The sequence below is a fragment of the Coptis chinensis genome, chromosome 1 (assembly GCF_015680905.1).
Source record: "Coptis chinensis isolate HL-2020 chromosome 1, ASM1568090v1, whole genome shotgun sequence".
NCBI classification, from domain to species: domain Eukaryota; kingdom Viridiplantae; phylum Streptophyta; class Magnoliopsida; order Ranunculales; family Ranunculaceae; genus Coptis; species Coptis chinensis.
The window spans coordinates 22,266,313-22,285,370 of NC_141456.1; the positions used below are offsets into that span (position 1 = coordinate 22,266,313).

Here is a 19,058-nt window from a genome sequence, read left to right on the forward strand (position 1 = left end):
TTTTGACCTCATCTTTTCTGGACTTGTTCAGAGCTCTCTTCCTGACCATTTTCCTTACTTGTTTCCCCTGGATCTTTCCCATTGCTTCCTTCGTACTTGATTAATTTAACAACTGTGGAATCATCCATAGCCAAAGGGACTGGCTGGCCATCAGAGACTTCACTTTCATATTCAAAATCCACCATGTCCTGAGCTGCAGTATTGATGACATCTTGTTCTGGATGTGCATCATCTATCTCAATGTCTGCCTCCCAATCCTTAGATTCTTCTGTTTCCTCATCCTCCTCCGATACATTTTCCGAACTTTCTGAGTCATTTGAGGATGGTTCTGATGATGTAGCCATACTATCACCCCCTTCTCCTCCTCCCATTCCTTGCGATTCGTCAGACCCACTTGAAACAAGAATGATGTTTGCCTCAGTTGGGATCAGTAGATGTCCTTCTCCCCTTCTTCTCATCTCATCAGCATCCCTTTTAGCCTTCTTTGAATGTTGAGCCACCCCTCTTATACTTCTTCTTAGCCACCCCCTTTCCCTTTCATCTGCCATGTTCCCACTACCAGCTGAATCCAAGCGCCTCTTCCTTTTATCACTTGTAGTGACCCTCTCCGCTATGTATCCCTCACCAGCCTCAGTTCCTGATCCCTTTATGTTATCATGATATGAACCTTTTTCCTTCGTTTTAGGACCTCGAGATACCATAGTTTTAAACCTTTTGCCACGCATGGCCTTGCTTTGAAACTGAAACCCAGTTGATTGATTCGGTATATTTGGCAGCGCCGCATTATCTGTCTGGATTTTCTCGAGGCTAGAGACATTTGCCTTGGAACCAGCTAAGATTAGGTTTGTGGAGCCGATAACCCTATATTCTTCACTCCTCGTGATAAGACCCTTACATGGATCTTCTCTGTTCATCTGCGCCCCAACCAAATCCTTTTCTTGTCGGTCCGTCCAAGATGCCAACCAGGTGTTTTGTGGGCTCCCTATTTCCTCTCTCTGGCCCATATATCGATCCCTATCATGGTCCAGATCGGTTGGGCTTACCTCTACTACTGGATCTCAAGTTTTTCTTAAAATTTTCTCAGAGTCCAAGTTTCTACCCGACTCTCTGTCCAGCCCATCTCTGGCTTTATACCCTTGCTTGGGTCCGTACCCATAGTTCCTTGCTGGGCCTCCATAATCATTTTCCACATAGGTTTGAAATCTTGCCACTCTGTTTATAACCGTTGGAGTAGTCGTTACCTGATGCTCAGACCTGTTGTCTTCCTCTGACTCACGACCCTTGCTCCTGCTGCCATCTGACTCTCTGACCAAATTTTGTCGCCACCTCTCCTGCCTCGCTCGGATATGGTACCCCTTTCCTCCTTGAGCTGGTGGAACCGGCGTCTCCTCGTATCGGAGTTTGTTGGGGACTCCTACTATGGTGATGGTCTGCTTGCCGGTGTATGCAATGCCATTGAAGAACTTGTTTGCTTTTATTTGACTTGAGAATAAAGGCTTGATGTCTTTTGGTGAACCCCCAAGTCTAGATAACTCATATCTATGCTGGGCTCTAATCCGGCAGCTATATTGATCATGGCCTATGACCCCACAAAAGTAGCAAAAAATCTCCAGCTTTTCATATTTGAACCTTATCTCCATCGTCTCACCTGTTTCCAGCTTTATCGTTAAATCCTTTAGGAGTCTTTCCCTTATATCCATTTCCACCCTGACCCTAGCTACAGGTTGGCTAAACGCAGGGGGGCATGATATGTCTGCTTCCCAGACTGTTCCAATATTTTCCCCTATCTTCCCCACATTTGCTTTATTGATTCTCATCTTTGGTAGATCCCAGATTTGGACCTAGAATTTTACATAATCGAAGTTATATTCCTCCAATTTCTGTGTTCCTGCCCATTCCTTTATAGAGAGTATGTGCCCATGAACAAACCATGGACCCTGTTCCATCACATGTGCCCTTTCCTTTGCTTCCTCAAAGGTAAATCGGACATGTTCTCGTCCATCGACTCGGACCACCTTGCTTTCTCCGTTTGCCACATCCGGTGTACTTCCTCACTTAGCTCCTCCAAGTCAATCGTCTGACCTCCATATAATTTCCCAATCAGAGTTAGATTCCCATTTATTTGTTCCTCTAAGTTTAGACACTCCAGTTCTACCACCCTCTGTTTCTTGCTAAAGAACAAGTTATACATTTCTTTCTGGAGCTCGTCTATAGATCCTTGTGTTCCTGTTATCGCTTCCATATCTAAACCGACCATCTCCTTCCGGAGCTACCTCAAAAATACCAACCTGCGTTCTAGAGAAAAGGCTATGCACAGGCCCTAGATTCCAGGTTAAGGGTTATGTAGCATATTAGAGATTTGAAAAGATAGTTTGATAGGAAATTTGTTTGGAGAGAGAGAGTTTTAATGGAGTCTCTGTTTTCGCCCACAGGATAGGCTTTATGTGAACTATTTTGTTGGTCAATACTAAAGTTTTTGCCTTCTCAGATGCATAGTTATTTTACTTACCATGTATTCTCAGTGTATATTGCTCCACAATAGGGAAAAAAAAAAAACAAGTACTTGTTTAGGTGTTCCGCAGTGTACTAAGCACTAGGCCCCCCTCGAGACAATTCCTGTGGCTCTGCCACTGTGTGAATATGTGATGCCACTGCCCTCTTTAATTTACTTTTGAGATATGTTTTGCGAATCTGAATTGTGATTACGAAATATGTTTGTGGACAAACAACTATTTACTGTCCACCAAACAGCAGTTAGTGATTGGTGGAGTGCTGCCCAAAAAAATTGTTAACCAATAAAAAACTAATGTTTGTCTACAAATTCGGACTCTTATGATTATTTTGGTTACATTTGCTTGACCATTTATTTATTTATTTATTTTTATTATTATTATTATTTTTTTTAAAGACCATTGCTTTTTTACCTATTTGAGTCCCTATGCAAAATATTTAAACTCCAAAAAGAAAAAGACACATGTTTCACGAGGGAATTTTCATATGTCCGTATACTAGATACCCGTACCATGTTGCATGTGACTGTAATAATGTATTTCTTTGCATTCTTTTGTTTTCAGTGGTCCAGTGGAGGGTACCAGGACCATTAACACATAATTCATGATTGCAAACGGAATATTGGAATTCTGCAAGATATTTCGGTTTTACAAAAAATCGAGACGGAATCAGAACAAAATATTTCAATATGTACCACCAGTGGCAGTTTTGGTAAATATTTGGAAAACCGATGAAAAATAACAAAATTGCTCCGAAATCATATTAAAACCGAACTTTCCGGCGAAAATAGCATTACCACCACCGAAACACTGTGATTTAAGTATTTTGATAAATTTTAACAACCTATATTTATAAACTAGAAACTAGACTCGTGCATACGCACTGACTCTTTTAAAAACTTGTTCAACAATCATAACTATACATATAAAAATTTTCTAACAAATCATGATTCATATTGCCGTCACTAACTTATTTTAATTTTCTAACAGATTATTTTAATCAAGTCTTAAAAACCCATTTTAATTTCTCAACAAATTATTTTAATTAAGTTTTAAGAACCTATTTTTTAATTGAAGAGGGATCCCGTTTAGAAGTGTGATTCCAGTTTCAATTAGAAGTACTAGATTTTTATTTTTCATTCGATAGGGGAGGAATTCTCATTATAGTAAGAGAAGGATTCCCGTTTTAATTAGAAGTGCTAGAATTTCTTTTTTCAATATATAGAAGAGGAATTTCCATTTTTATAGGAATTAATGACGTGAAATTTTAATAGAGCTAGAAAAATACTCCTATATTTACTTATGAAAAATAATCAATGAGGAAGAAAAAGATAATCGAAGAAGAATAAAGAGAAGGAAAAGACATCCAAAATCATCTCCAACATATTTCCTATTGAAATCATCCACCACCATTTTCTTCTATGTTTTCTTCATGGTGGCTTTGCAAATTCCATGGTGGTATAGCCTCCAATCCACAAACCACAATTGCTGTTTTGTTTAAAAAAAACTCTAATCTCTTAACTTAAGTTAATGTCGATGGGGCTTCGTGTGGTAATCCTGGCCCTTCGGGATATGGTGTGTGCTTTAGAAATTATGAATGTGTGTTCCTAGCGTGTCTTTGCAGGAATATTGGTCATCAGACGAATTTCATAGCTAAATGTTTAGCAATTCTAGAGGCGGTGGAGTATGCTATTAAGAGAAATTGGAGGAAGGTATGGGTGGAGTCAGACTCGACATCTGCGGTTAATGCTTTTGGAATTTCAAGTGTACCTTGGTGTATAAAGCAGAGATGGCAGAGATGCATAAATCTTTTAGACTACTGCAAATTGACTCCAGTTTGGAGAGAAGCCAATTTCACAGCAGGTCAATTGGCAAAGTACTCGGTCAATTTGCAAGACAATGATCAAGTTATTTTTATTGTAAAACCCCCATGGATAACCAAATGGGAGGTTCTAGAATATGTTTATTACTAGTTAATGCCCGTGCCTTCGGCACGGATTCCATAAAGAAACATTATTGATAATGTGATTTAAAATTCCACATACATTGACCATTTCTAGAGAAATGTAAGGGAAACAAAAAAATGATAAGCAGGCCAACTTGATGAGTAAGTCCAATTAATGCGCGCCAAAAAAGAAAAAAATGATTCAATGGTGTAGATTAAGTCACTCTGATCATTTTCCTACCAAATTAATTGAAACCATTTTGAAGTAGGATAGTAATGTCTAGCATTTTGAAGGGGGAAATGTATGATACAAAATGATTCGAAAACGTAATAATAACTAAATTATTCATGTAGGAATTGTGGTAAGCGACTATCGGAGTGGTGTTAACTTTGTGATGTACAACAACTTAATCTATATCGTCCCCACAGTTCAAATATCATTAAATATTTGCCTTTTTTTAGGGTTTTCTCCAATGGTGAGTTTTGGTTTTAGGTGCGACTTGTAGATGTAGTAATAAAGATATAGAAAAGTTTTATGCTTTGAGGTGCTTTGAGTAGTATAAATTAGAAATCTGTCTTCATAAGATGTTGTGGTTGTCTTGTTTGTAATTCTATCGGTGTTTGACAGACTATCCATTTCTGCAAAAAAAATAATAATAAATAAAATAAATGAATAAATAAGGAATATTAATTATAGTGGAAGCAACATAGTTACATAGGGAAATTATGTATACAATATACAAATGAATGATTTATCAGGTTGAGGTCAAACAAAAAAAGCAACTAAATATTGTACAAACCTGACTATTGTTATTAAGTATGGTATGAATTATAAGAATTAAGAAAAAATATATATATTGAGTAATGTTCTTTAAATTGATAAGGTATCTATAATTGTGTGCAAAATGTATGATAAGAAGGAAAAAAAGACATAAGAAAATGGAAAACCATGGCTTTGTTAGGATGAAGAAAGTTTTGAATTGATTGTGTTGGGATTGTGATGAAATGCATCTAATTTATGCACAACAGTACATAAAATAAAAGTTAGATTGAAGGGAAGATGTTTTACAGTAGCAGGAAAAAAAATTTAATAGAGAACCATACCTTTTAAACCAATTCACTTGATTTTTGTGGACCATGCGATTTATATAGGTGGACAAAGCGTAACGTTATAATTAAAAGTGTAACCCCATGTCAAATGAGTTACTATTACCATAAGTACAAATGAGTTTCATTATAATGAAGAATTATAACAACTTGAAGGGTTGGTTTTGGAAGGTGGAGTATTGTTTTGTTGCAGAATGCCTTGAAGAAGCGATAAGCTTGAAAGTGAAAACCCCTATGTATTTAACTTGATGAGTCAATTTGGTAGCCGTGACTATTCGTTTTGTTTATGGTAAAAGACAGTTCAATAAATTTAAGGGCCAACAATAAAATTTTGAAGACATCCTGAATTTTTAAAGTTGTAATAACATGTTCGACTGGTGGGACAATACTGTATGTAGTGGTTCTTTGTTGGTGAGGGGATAAAGTAGCGTATGATATGAAAGGCTAGAAGAATAAATTAGCGAAACTCATATGCACATCAAAGTAAAGTACACACATAAATGGTACCCTTCGCCTAGAAATATTTAGGCAATCATCATTCATTCCCGTGTTCAAGTTAAAGGAATAACGCCAACACCAGATTCAAAACAGAAAGTTTTAAACACACAGAAAACTGTAAATGTAGACGACTCGAGCAAATAGTAAATTGAAAAGCAGACGACGCAAGCAAAATGAGTTCCAATTTCGAAGCACGAAATCCCAAACCGTGAAGTAGGAAGGAAATGACAGGATTGTGTAGTTGCCTAGCACACATGTCCTGCATCATGGAGAAGACAGTCATGTGATTTTATGATGATTCATTTTTAAATGATAAACCAAAAAAAACTTTACTGGATTGGACCAAAGGGTTGAATAAGTATTGACCCACTACTGAACCCTTGATTTTTTTGCTTGGTGGAGTTCAAATTCCATATCTTGGCTTGAAACCTCTTTTCTAGTTACTGCATCTTCTAAATCGGTGCTTCCATTTTTTTTGTCCTGTATTTAACCACAATAAGTTTAATGAAGGTGAAACAATACTGTTTTTTAAATAAAGGGAACAGAAGTATACCTCATCAAGCACTTCTTTTGTAAGTGTGTCATCAACATCCACAGTAGCTGGGGAAATTTTGTAGATAACAAAAGATTGGTTTTCTTTCGTATTCTAATTGAAATAATTGATTTTCACTTGGAAGATGTACTCTCTTCCAGCAACTTGTTGCAATGCATCCTGAATGATTTGTGGGCTATTTTTCTGAATTTTGAAGCATTTTTTGTTTTAAATTGGTGAGAAGAATGTTTTTTAGTGTCTAAAAGCAAAAATTGTGATATGAAAAGTTATAGGGTGTTGCCTTCTTGTAGGAGTCCACCAATTATTTAACTGACTTTTGAATTAGGTATTCAGCTTCTCGATCAAATGTAACAAATTGAGTAACCCCTGACGAATCTTCCACATCCATTCTTAGCATGTACTTGTACACCCCAAATAAAATATTTAAAAAATTTATCTTGCAAAAGGAAAAATTTGATAAGGGATTAATGATTGACCTCTCATTGTGGCTTCTGATTTCAAGGTTACAGTCTGGACAAACACGCTCAACAACCTTCTTGTTGCAGTTCTTGTTGCTGCATGAAGTATAATACCAATTCATGTCGAAGGCACAATGAAATATCCTTTTACTTGTCATTGTGAACTTTCTTCAAACACCTTGTGATCAACCCACACTTAGGCTTGGGCCTCAAGAGGAAGTTTTTTATTCACCTGTCATTGAGACCTTTCTTCAAACAACTTGCGCTCAAACTAATAGCTCTCTATGACATGTTCTTTTCTTATATTTCTCACTCGTTTAGTTTTCACTCAGAGACTCCACCAGCACATCTCAGTTCTCTCACTCTCTATGTCTCTCAAAAATTAAATTTTAAGCTTTGTAATAGGTTGGGCCTAAGGCCCATAGCAACACCAAAAATGTTCGCAACAGACACACCATATTCTTGGGAGGCAAGGGTCATCAAGTGACCTAAGAAATGAGATGCATTTTTCCAGCATATAGAATTACATACTGTAATTTACCGCTCTCCCCGAAAAAGTCTACCTGAATGTTGACTCTAAGAGCTTTAAAATCCTCTTCAAATGCAGATTGTAAAAGCTTTGTGTAATAATTATCTATTTCAAAAGAAACCATCTCCTCATGACAAAGCAGTGTGCAGTGTTCTACAAAATACAATCAGGTGGATGTACTGCAACGACACATTGTTTTAGATCCCATTGTGCAAGCCTCCTTAAACATTACATATATTACTCCAAGCAAAATTGAACATGAATATTACAGCAGTGTTCATAATAAAACCCAAAAGTCAAACTAATAGCAAACTCAAATCTAACACTAACTCATTCTTCTTTAAATATAGCTACGACCATATGCATTACCGCGTCAGCGCAATCTATTCAGCCACCCCAGAATCAATTATCTTGCATCTTCAATAAGCAGCACATTAAACCGGCTACACCTTGGCCAAAAACCCTGCAATTATGCAAAAACATATATCTACTTCAGTCACCAATAGTCCTACCGGAATTGAATCTCGATTTATATTCGAATCAAACACATCTTTTAGTTCTTATTAACACTGTGGCACATGCCAAGTGGCTAGAACTGAATGCACGACTAAAATGGAATTGAATGCACTAAGGTTTGATTGGGTTTGCCGTCTTACCGTCATAGCTGGTCAATCTCCAAAACAAATTGTCACGTATCATAAAACTCGTCTCCTGAATAGTGTATTAATGGCAATTAATTTTGCTTTGTTTATTTCATCGAGTAATAGAAGACCTGAAGAGAAACCCTGAAATTGGACACTATTAAGAAGAGAACACAATTGATAAATTGTGTCATACCTTTGTAAACGGCTATGCTTTTCATGTTGCACCTTTTTCTTTCCCTTTGTTCGTTACTTAACTTGTTTGAAGAGATAGATACAATATAAGTACCCAAGATGACCATTGTCGTTAATACAATGCACAAAAAACATTTTTTAATAAAACACAGTCATCATCAATAATATATATTAAAGGAAAAAACGACAATCCATACGGTTTCATGCATTTGTTGTACAAATTTCAAGAGAAGAAGAGATTCAACTGCACAAACAAATTGCATACTCAATCGAGATGAGTTAATAACTAATATAAATCCGTTCAATATCACTTAGTAATTATTGTATTTTAACTACACACATAAAGCCATTGACACGTCCTACGTATTATGTGATGCTACTTTGCATGTAATACTCCACCTTAAAATATTTCTCATTTGAGCGTGCAGACAATGCCTAAAACCTATAGTTCACATAATAACCTATAATTCAGGAGTCGTCCCAAATAAAGCTATTTCCACATCTCATGTCATCATCTTCTAATAGAAATCTTTCCAAGCCTTACTGGTGTTCGGTACAACCAATTCCCAACTGCATACTAAGAAATAACCCTACTAAAAGTTTAATCAGCCCCAAAGTGAAATCATTACACCATTCAAATCATCTACCTCACACTTTCAACTTCCAAGACGTCAACGTACACTTTGAAACCCTTAACTATTGTCGTATTTGTTTAACACACAAAATCTACTGCCATCTATGTGATTTAAAACTTAACTAAGAAAAAGCTACATATTTTATTACGGATTCATGACTAAACATAAAAGGTGTTTCACATGAACTCCAAAAACTATTTTTCAAATGATAATCGGCCAAATTGAGGTTCTTTAGTGCACTCAGAAATGACCATGCTAATGATGACACCACAACAAAACTCGCTGCAGTGAAATAGGATACCACATAGCAACTGGTTACTTATTGGCTACCTTAGAAGTGGGATACCCTTAAGCTCAGCTCCACTGTGTACCATCCTTGATTTGTTTTCAAAATCCTTGTTCACTACACCATAACAGGCTATTTGCAACTGTAAAAAATCGTTGCTAATAATTTTCGTAACGCTTTTTAAGTGTTGCAAATATGGCGTGGGTAAAGTGTTGGAAATTTTTGCAACGGTTAATAAGCGTTGCAAACAAAAAATTTCAACGATTATTAACCGTTGCAATACTAATTTGTAACGCTTTTTATAACCATCCCGTAGACAAATTTAAAACCTTTGCAACGATTTTTAAGTGTTAGTAATTTGTTAAAAAATTACCAACGGTTCTTAAGCGTTGCAAAGTTGTTAGTTAATTTTTAAAAAAAATTAATTTAAAAATCGTTTGTAACGGTTATAAATCGTTGCTGATGGGTTGCTGCTGATAAAAAAAAATAATTTCTCATATTTTGTTTCTCCTCTACTAACAACCATTGTCTACAGAACTATCAGAGACCACACAACAACAGTAACAATGGTACAACAACAGTAACAATGTTTCAATTTTTTAACACAAGTGCGCAAAGAACATATGTTTCAAGAACTCCGAATGCTAAAGAAAACAAATAAACAAACAAAAGTCTCAACTTAAGAATTCAACAAGTTTTCCTACATATGTGGGGTGAACTCGAATGCTAAAGAAAACAAATAAACAAACAAAAGTCTCAACTTAAGCATTCAACAAGTTTTCCTTTTTTCCTTGTTGCACAAGGATTCACTCAGCTGACATTGGGCACTTTTTCTTCTTGTCCTAAACCAAGAGATTTCTGAGCATTTGCAATGCCTTTCTCATCTGCAAAACAACTCACTTCCGTTATACAAAACAGAAATGGAAGAGCCTAAAGTAATGCGCTTTCACATGCATTTGTCTGCATCAACCAGCAAATGCGACCAAATAATCTGGCCGGTACATTACAATCTGTGGAAAACATGCAAAGAATGCCATAAACATGCAAACAACGACAGATTTGATCATACATTAAGTTGCTTGCTTCTACTCCGTTACTGTGCAAAGTGATCTCTTTTAGGTATCCAGCTTGTTCCCTTCTTTTAGAACTTTCTTCAAGTTCATAGTCTTTTTGCTCCTTCAAAACATCTTCGCGACTCCTCGTTTCAGCTTCAAGGTCCTCATTCACCTTCTCCATATCCTTTTCAATTGTTCAACAATTGCCATAAGAAATGTTCTTTCTTCAAAAGGGAATTAAATTATCCCAGTACAGGAAGCTTGTTAAAATAAATAAAAGCTAATCAAAATGAAAAAGATTTATTTATTATTTAAAAAATGAATCCGCTCAAGTGTTTTTCAATGCAAAAAAAAACAGCACGAAGAAAATGTAGAAGAATAAAACATGCTTATTGCTTCCAGGGAACAAGTAAAGAAAGCTTGTTAAAGAAATAAATAAATAAAAAGTAACCAAAACTAAAAATATTTACTTTTTCATTTCAATAAATGTGTTTGCTCTAGTGTTATTCAGTGCGAAAAAAACAGTAAAGAATAAAATGTGCAGAAGAATAAAACATGATCATTGCTTCCAGGGAACGAGTCAAAGGGTATTGAAATATCCAGAAGAACCAGGTAAAGGAAGTTTTGTTAATTAATAATAACCAACACAAAAGCAAACATTTTTATGTGCAATTCTGCGCAATTCAGCGGTGAAATAGAAAAATAAAAAATAAAAAAAACTCTTGTAGAATTTGAACAAAAAAAGTGACATTTATTTTCTCGCTTCAAAGTAAATAAAACTGAGCAAATAAGTTTAAAAAACGGTAAAAATGAAAGATTATACCTAGGCATGATACCATCGGGTTGGATTCCATGTTCGAGACAATAGAGTTCCCAACATGAGTTACCAACTTGAATCCCGGCCTGACCAATATGAATACTAATTATTTCTCTCATTTTTTGCTTTTCAGATCTGCGTTCTTTTTTACAAAGAAAGAAACTAGATATGGAAAAATAAGTAGAAAATAAAACCCTAAAAAATCGATTTTCTAGTTATAAACAAATTTGAAGGCAAAGGATTTGTATGGATTCAAGGATTTGAAGAGAGAGAAGTAAAAATTTGAGAAGTGCGAGATCTATTTTAGGGCGAGAGAGAGAAAGAAAGTTGTGTTTTATACTTAGACCGAAATAATAGAGCTGCGATTTTTTTTGTTTCCCTCTTTCGCGAAATTTTAATTTGTAACACTTATCGAACGATTTTTAAGCGTTAGCAATTAATTTTTGAAATTTACCCAAATAAACCAACGCTTTACAACATTGTCAACGCTTATTTAACGTTGACAACTTGCTAACGGTAAATAACCGTTGCAAAGCAAAAAAGGTGCGTGTTGCAAATATCCTATTATGGTGTAGTGGTTCCCAAAAAGAACCTCAATATAGCATTGATAGCCTTTTTAATAATTTGTAAATAGACCCTTTTTTTTTGTGAAAAGGCATTCAATGAGTTGTATCATAAGTACATCCGAGAGGCTAAAAAACTATGTCTTTCATTACCAAATACCAAGGGGAGGCCCCAAAACAACTACGCAAAATGTCATTAACAAAGGTCGTGGATTGCAAACAATAGAGCAGAGAAATGTCAAGCTAAATAAAATTATTGTATAACTTCAGGCAAACCGATAATAATATTCAAAGTGTAGAGTTTGTATGGAGCTAAAATTTAGACAAATAGGATGGCCGCAAATAATTGTGGGACGTCACTTGTCATAGCAAAGTAATTAGCATCAATAGCAGCCATAAGTGTCTGCCATAGCAGAGTACACATATAGAATAAACTATATTATTAAGGGGGAGGGATTACCCTCCAAAACCTGAAGCTTCAACAGGTTTAGTTAATATTCTTGAACTTTTCAAGCTAGGATTTGAAGCAATCACTGGCGTCTTCCTTATTTCCGTTGTACCTAGCATCAACAATAACCTGTCATAACAGAATATTAGCATCAACAACAACTTGTCACTTATCATAGCAAAGTAATTAGCATCATCAACAGCCATAAGTGTCTGCCATAGCAGAGTACACATATAGAATAAACTATAGGGGATAATTCATAAGCATTATGGGATGAAAATCAAATATTAAAATTATGTTGCCTAACTGTGTACAAAAAAAAATCACACGTACACAATAATAATCAGTTGCTCATGGCTATAAGCAGCCATTGTGTGTGTTCGCTTCTAGGCAACATAATAAATTATTGATGTCGGCCTGACATTTAGATTTAAAATTTGGGCTACAAAACTGCACTAAATTTTTTTGGCAATTAAAAAAGTTCATAAAATCAGGTTAGAGCTACAAACCAATCCAAACAAAATTGCAAGGGATGATCCTCAATCATCCCAATTAACCACTGTTGCATTAATACAAACCCAAACAAAAAAAGGAATCCATCCCGATTAACCTCACACGATGTACGACTTTTGTCTCAGAACCCAAAACAATTCCATATACATTGAATAAATTACAACACAGCAGTTCCAACAGAAACTCTAACCCATAAAAATAACTACACAACTCATGTATCACAATTCTTTCCAAGATATGGCTAAGCACTAAGACATGTTAAAAAGTTGTTAGTATTTATTAAAAAACAAAGATATTTCTTCTTCAGACATTCTGAGCTCCCGGTTTGACCTCCATTAGCCTCACATTAATCTCATATCACTTCAACACTTACAACTATGGTTATGAAATAAATATACCAAGTACATCGGACATCCTTATATCCACCAACTATGGAGTATAACAAAATTGGATAGTATGCTCGACAAATCTAACGACCATATATTCACGCTACCAAAATCCCAAAATTATCTACTTGTTTTGAGAATTTAAGAACTTCTTGCTGAATGACCAATGAAATTATTGCCATCAAATTAGGCTCTGAAGATTGCTCACCAAGGACTAACTTTGCCACTTCACTTTGAAGCTTTGTCGTCTTCAACAATTGAAGTCTCCACTCCCCATTAATAGTAACAATTTACTTGCTTAGAATAGGTAAATAAACAAACACACACGAAAATCACGATTATGGTTAACTACTATTTCACATATGTTATACTTGCACCATATGTTCTTTTGGTGGAATTGAAGTGTCATTGTCCGTAGCAAAATCCCCAACTGAAATACCACCAGCTAAAACCAAATAAAATTGCAAGGGATGATCCACAGTCAAAACACATAATTGCTAAAGGTACCAAAATTATTCCATGGTGTAGCTGAGATTGTAGTTTGATTAAATTTATATTAAAAGTGAAAGAAATACCTTGGCTTGACGAAGGTTTCACTGATGCAAACATCGAACTATAAAAATGGCAATTAAAGAAAGACAGACAGAAAAAACACAAAAGAAAATCTGGTTTCCAAAATGAAACTTATCATCAATGGAAACATACGGGAAATTTACATTGGATCTGAGAAACACACAATTCATTCAAAAGAATAAAGAATGGAAATAATAAAAAGGAATTCATGAATCCAGTAATGAAATCAATTCATACAATAGACTGATGAAAGGAGAAATGGAATTCAGACCTCATCATTCAAAAAGAACAATACAATCACTGAAAACGTCAAAAACCAAAAGGCTCTTGAAAAAAGTGTAGAGAGTTACTTACATGAGATTGACGGTGACAGTCGAATTGAGGATGAGAGAGAACGCAAGAGAGTTTCAGTACTTACAAAGTTGGAAGTGAGTTTTTTCCTTTTGTTGAGAACTTGGAGAGGTGGAGCGGAAGACCAAAGGGTTTGGTATTTATTTCACAATTAAGAATGTAATTAATTGCTAATCCAACTCACTTAGAATTACAAAGGAGTACATGCCAAAAAAATAAGGGGTATTCGTTGTTCTTGAAAGCTGAGAGAGAGAGAGCAAAAGGAGCTTAATTGCGTGGGAAGACAGAAAGAGAGAGAAAGAGTGTTACGCAGGCAATTTATTTCTCAAATTAATTGCCCCTCGTTAATTTTTTTTTTTTTAATTTTACAAGTGTTCTCGGTTTTGACCGTCGATTTATACCCGTTGAAATTGAATCCCAGCCATTGGTCATAAAACTTCCTTCCCTTGTTATATTAGATAGGTTTTGTTAAATTCTTAAGTAACTCCTCATGTACTCCCCCCAACCAAAAAAAAGTTATAAAGGATGCATCTCAAAATCCAACGGTCCAGATTGGCCACTTTTAATTAAGAATTATGATATTTCAGACCCTTGAACATTTAGACTATTGGCAATATGCCGAATGGAATTCCAGTTTTTGGAGATTGAAATTCCGTCAATTTCAAAATATTGAACTATGCATTGACATTTGACAGTGATTTCAGTTTCAACGCATGACGTCGCAAACTTAATTCTGGACTTGAAATCGGAATCCGGAAATTCCAACGAAATAGATACTCTTGGATACTGTTACGGACTTGCGGTGTGCATTGTAAGCCCTTGAGATCACATATCTTATATATAATGGGAAAACTAGCCGCCGTTTATTAGTCTGTGTATTCTCGATTTTAATCCAATCTTTTAAATTAAAAGGATACCTGAAAGTTTCACCCACGAAATTTTCTACAGTTCATGTTCGAAGGGTAAATTAGCCATTAGCTCCCGTATTCCCGTAGATCGGACTATAAAACTCAACATATTCATAAAACAGAAACACCATTTCGCGGTTTCCCAATTAAAAGCAAATTAAACAGTTCGTTCGTCTTCTCCGTTCCTGATATTCCCAATCCCAATTAAAGCCCGTTAAGTTAAGCTCCTCCGAATTTAAGACAAAAGAACTTTGTCATTCCACTCAAAGCAAATTTGTCATTCCTCTGCTGATTGAATTTATGAATTGAAATCTACTCTAAAGCGCATAGGTAGGAATTTTGTTTATTTCTTCAAATTTGTCTGCAATTTTCGTATTGTTCTATTTCTTACTTTTTCTCTCTCTATTTTTTTTTCGTTCCAGTCACAGAATAGTGCCTTTATCATTCAATACTTTTTTATCCAACTTCCCAACTCGAACAGAAAGGTATGATCTTCTAATCTGTTGCCCCAAGTTTTCAGTTAACCAACCGTTTCGATACTTTCCCAAAGAAAAAATTCATATTCAGCAACATCTCTTCTTCATCTTGAAAATCCCTCTCCACATGGAAGAGGTTAGATTATTATTTTTTTAATTTACTTTTAAATTGTGTTTAGGGAACAAGTTTGGTTTCCAATTTGTTTTCTTGTTGGCACCATTTTACAAAATAACGATGCTTTCTTTGAGACATCAACTTTCTTTATCCGCTCTTCATCGATTGGGTATGTTTATTATGCGCTCTTCATATTCTTCATCTTTCAGCCTCGTTTCCCTGGTTCACTTTGCATAATCTCACACAAGGTACAGATGCAGAGGTTCAACAATAAGTCACTGCAATGTCTCAGACCACAGGCAGTGCTTTTACCACACTTAACTTGGATAAGGCAAGAAAAGACGGAAATGGTTTGGGGCGTGGAAAGCTAAAGTTTATGATATGCAGAGCGTGGTTGTGAGCATCAAGTCTAGGCGGGTAGCTATGACAAGCGATGAATTTTTCTCGTCTTGCAATGAAAATGAGACGGAGAGTGATTATGGTGATCCGTTTGAGGAGGATGAGAAGAGTCAATTGGAGGTTGCCCTTAAGATAGATTCTTCAGTGAGTCGATTGCGAGAGAATGGGATTTCGATGGGTTTATTGCTCATCGGCATAGTTTTTCTATGAGCAAAATATATATATATATATATATATATATATATATATATATATATATATATATATATATATATATATATATATCGAAGACACAGTGAGTAGCGGCAGTGAGGCTAAGCGAGGAGAAGAAATGTTGATTTGGTGGATGGAGAAAGCGGGAAGCTAAGCCCGAGACAAAAAATTGCTTCCTCCTAGAAGTTCGCTTTGTGTGGAGGAGAAGGTCGATGATCTCCTTGGGGATTAAGCCTCCCGAAACAGACTTGGTAGGCACTCGGTAGATATTGGCCGAGAAGGGGGATGAACTCCGTAGAGGAAGGGATACAAGAAAACCATCTTTGAGTTCTGAGAGTAGTCATCGGCGCAAGGAAAGTCATTGTGAGAGCGAGTACAAAAAAGGATTGAGACCTATTCTCTGGCTTTCACCCAATTTCCCGCTTCAGACAGAAGAACTCCTTCCTTTGCTTGATTTTCTCGCAAACAAGGTCAAGGCAATCCGTTGTCTAAGAGAACTTCTTACTACAAATCTTCCACCAGGAACTTTTCCTGTTAAGGTTGTTATTCCGGTGGTTCCTACTATCAGGGTGTTGGTCACATTTACGAAGTTTGAAGAGTTGCAGCCATTGGATGAGTTCTCTACGCCTCCTTTAAGTCCTCGTGCTGCAGGCAATGAAAGCCCAGCAGTGATGCAGGCCACAGGTTCATCGTGGCTGCAATGGATAAAAGCCCCTATGAATTGTTGAAGTTTGTTCAATTTGGAAGCCTCAATCTATGAATTGTTGATTTAGTTTATAGAATTAATTGTTTAGTGTAGTTATTGGTTGTTATCTATTAGTTTACTTAATAATATGATTGTATTTTCTTCCGGCAGGATCTCTATATCAATATTGGTTGGCCTCTATACCGAAAATATGGACATGCATATGAGGTATTTCTTAGACCATGCTCACCTTAAAGTCCGTTGTTGGTGAATTGCAAATTGGTTTAAGTGTTATTGTTTAACCAGGCATTCAGGTTAATCGTGAATGATCCTGACTCCATTTTAAACTCACTTACTCGCGAGATTAAGGAAGTTGGTCAAGATGGAAAGGAGGTAACTACAATTCGCGCCACTCATTATTTGGTAGTAGAAGGTATTCTGTTTGTGTTTAACTTATCAATTTGTCACTACACATGTGACTAAGCTGGTACTCGCTGTGTCAGATGAGATTAAAGATGCTCTTTTAATCAACATTAGGAGGTGCATGACCCTATAGCCGCTGAAAATACAAGCAGACATTGAAATGAAATGTTTTTAGATGGATGGGGTTCTTCACATCAAGGTCATGATCTCATACTGTTGTCTTTAATTCGTTTCATTTCTTTTGCTAATATGATTTGTTTAGCTTATTTGCCCAAATTTTAGTTGCTGTAGCCCATAATACGTCCATTCTTCTCCATTTTACAGGCTGCCATGCGGAAAAGTGAAAGCTTCTTTGGAAATGAGGATATCTGTTAAGATGAAATTGGTGGCTCCCCACGTATGCCCTTACAACACAGACTCTTGACAAGGTATGCACTACTATTGGCCTTGATTTTTTTATGTGAATGCCATATACTGTTTACCGGTTTCCTTTATGAGGTGTTTCATACTTTCATGTACGGTTGGATATGTAAACAATGTATATTTTGATCAAATGAGAATTGTTACTTACTTACTTATAGTGTTTTGTAATTGAAAATTTGGTATTAAGTAACTAAAAACTAATATTAGTTGTACTAATAAAAGTCATTTATATATTAGACCTCCTTAACAAATTTGATGTTATCCTTTCATTTTTTAAATTTAGTTAATTATTTGTGTGTTATATGGTTGATTGGTTGAGGGTTTCAAACATTTGGCCTTGAAGCTGTGGGTTGTGGTTTGGTAATTAATAATTTGGTTTTTTCTCATTTAGTGTTGGGGGTTCTAATTGTCCATTCTGTTCCTATCGTTAAACATATGCATTTCAAGAGAGACCAACCCGAAAAGAAGTAGCTAGCAAAGGACAAAGCGTATAACATTCTCTTAAGGCAGGTACGTCTCCCATCAGTGCATGTATTATGCTAACATCACAGTTGACGATTTCTTAACTCGGATTTTTGTTGGGTATGCAGGATGTACCTAAGCGTAACATTTCTAAATGGAAATGTTATGAAAGGATGGGAAGGATCTTTGGTTAAACCTACATTGTTTGATGTTGTTGTTGCTGTCATTGGCTAAATTGAGTAGTGTATTTATTTGTCTACGAGCCATGTCATACCATTGCAGCTGACCTCTGTGCTAAGCATTTTGTGCATGTCTTTAGCCAGTCTTTGTAGTTTTAAGAGTTTTAGAGAAGTTGTTGTATCTTTATTGCTTTTTAACTATTATAAGAAAGCAAGTCAAAAGAAAAGAATGGTGTCTGTCACTACTTTCTGAACAGTGTGCAAGTGTTGGATATTCTAAATTGTTAACTCTTCTCTTGGTCATGCTTCCTTCTCTGTTTTCTATTAGCTGGATTTAAAAATCTTTGATCAATGGCTAAAGTATAAAGTTTAATCATGTGGACAAATAATGGAATTGTGGCCAGTCATTCTTAACTTTCATTATGGGTAATAGGTATTGACACATTTTACAGAGTGATTTTCAATTTATCTTCTATGTTTTCTTTGTTCATTTTTATGGATTTAAAGCAATTATTTGCTCTTTAACTTTGATCTTAACTTTTCGTATATCATTCGTGTTTCTGATGTAATTGTGGAGAGAAGGGGTGGCCCCCTGCTTGCTTTCATGCTCGCGGGTCTATTGTTATCTGAGAAGCGATATAGTTGGGAGCAAACAACTCTAGAAATGGTATACAAGCAAGTTCCTTGGGAACTGCTTCATCTTCTGTCTCCT

General features: G+C 35.8%; 1 pseudogene across 1 annotated transcript; it reads left to right on the forward strand.

Annotated features, from left to right (window-relative positions):
* The first annotated feature begins 15,816 nt into the window (after positions 1-15,816).
* On the forward strand, positions 15,817-17,482 carry LOC147522911 (uncharacterized; annotated as a pseudogene). The gene is made up of 6 exons (XR_015199937.1): positions 15,817-16,105; positions 16,300-16,449; positions 16,481-16,858; positions 17,031-17,087; positions 17,166-17,252; positions 17,363-17,482. The product of XR_015199937.1 is annotated as an uncharacterized LOC147522911 (transcript).
* The last annotated feature ends 1,576 nt before the right edge of the window (positions 17,483-19,058 follow it).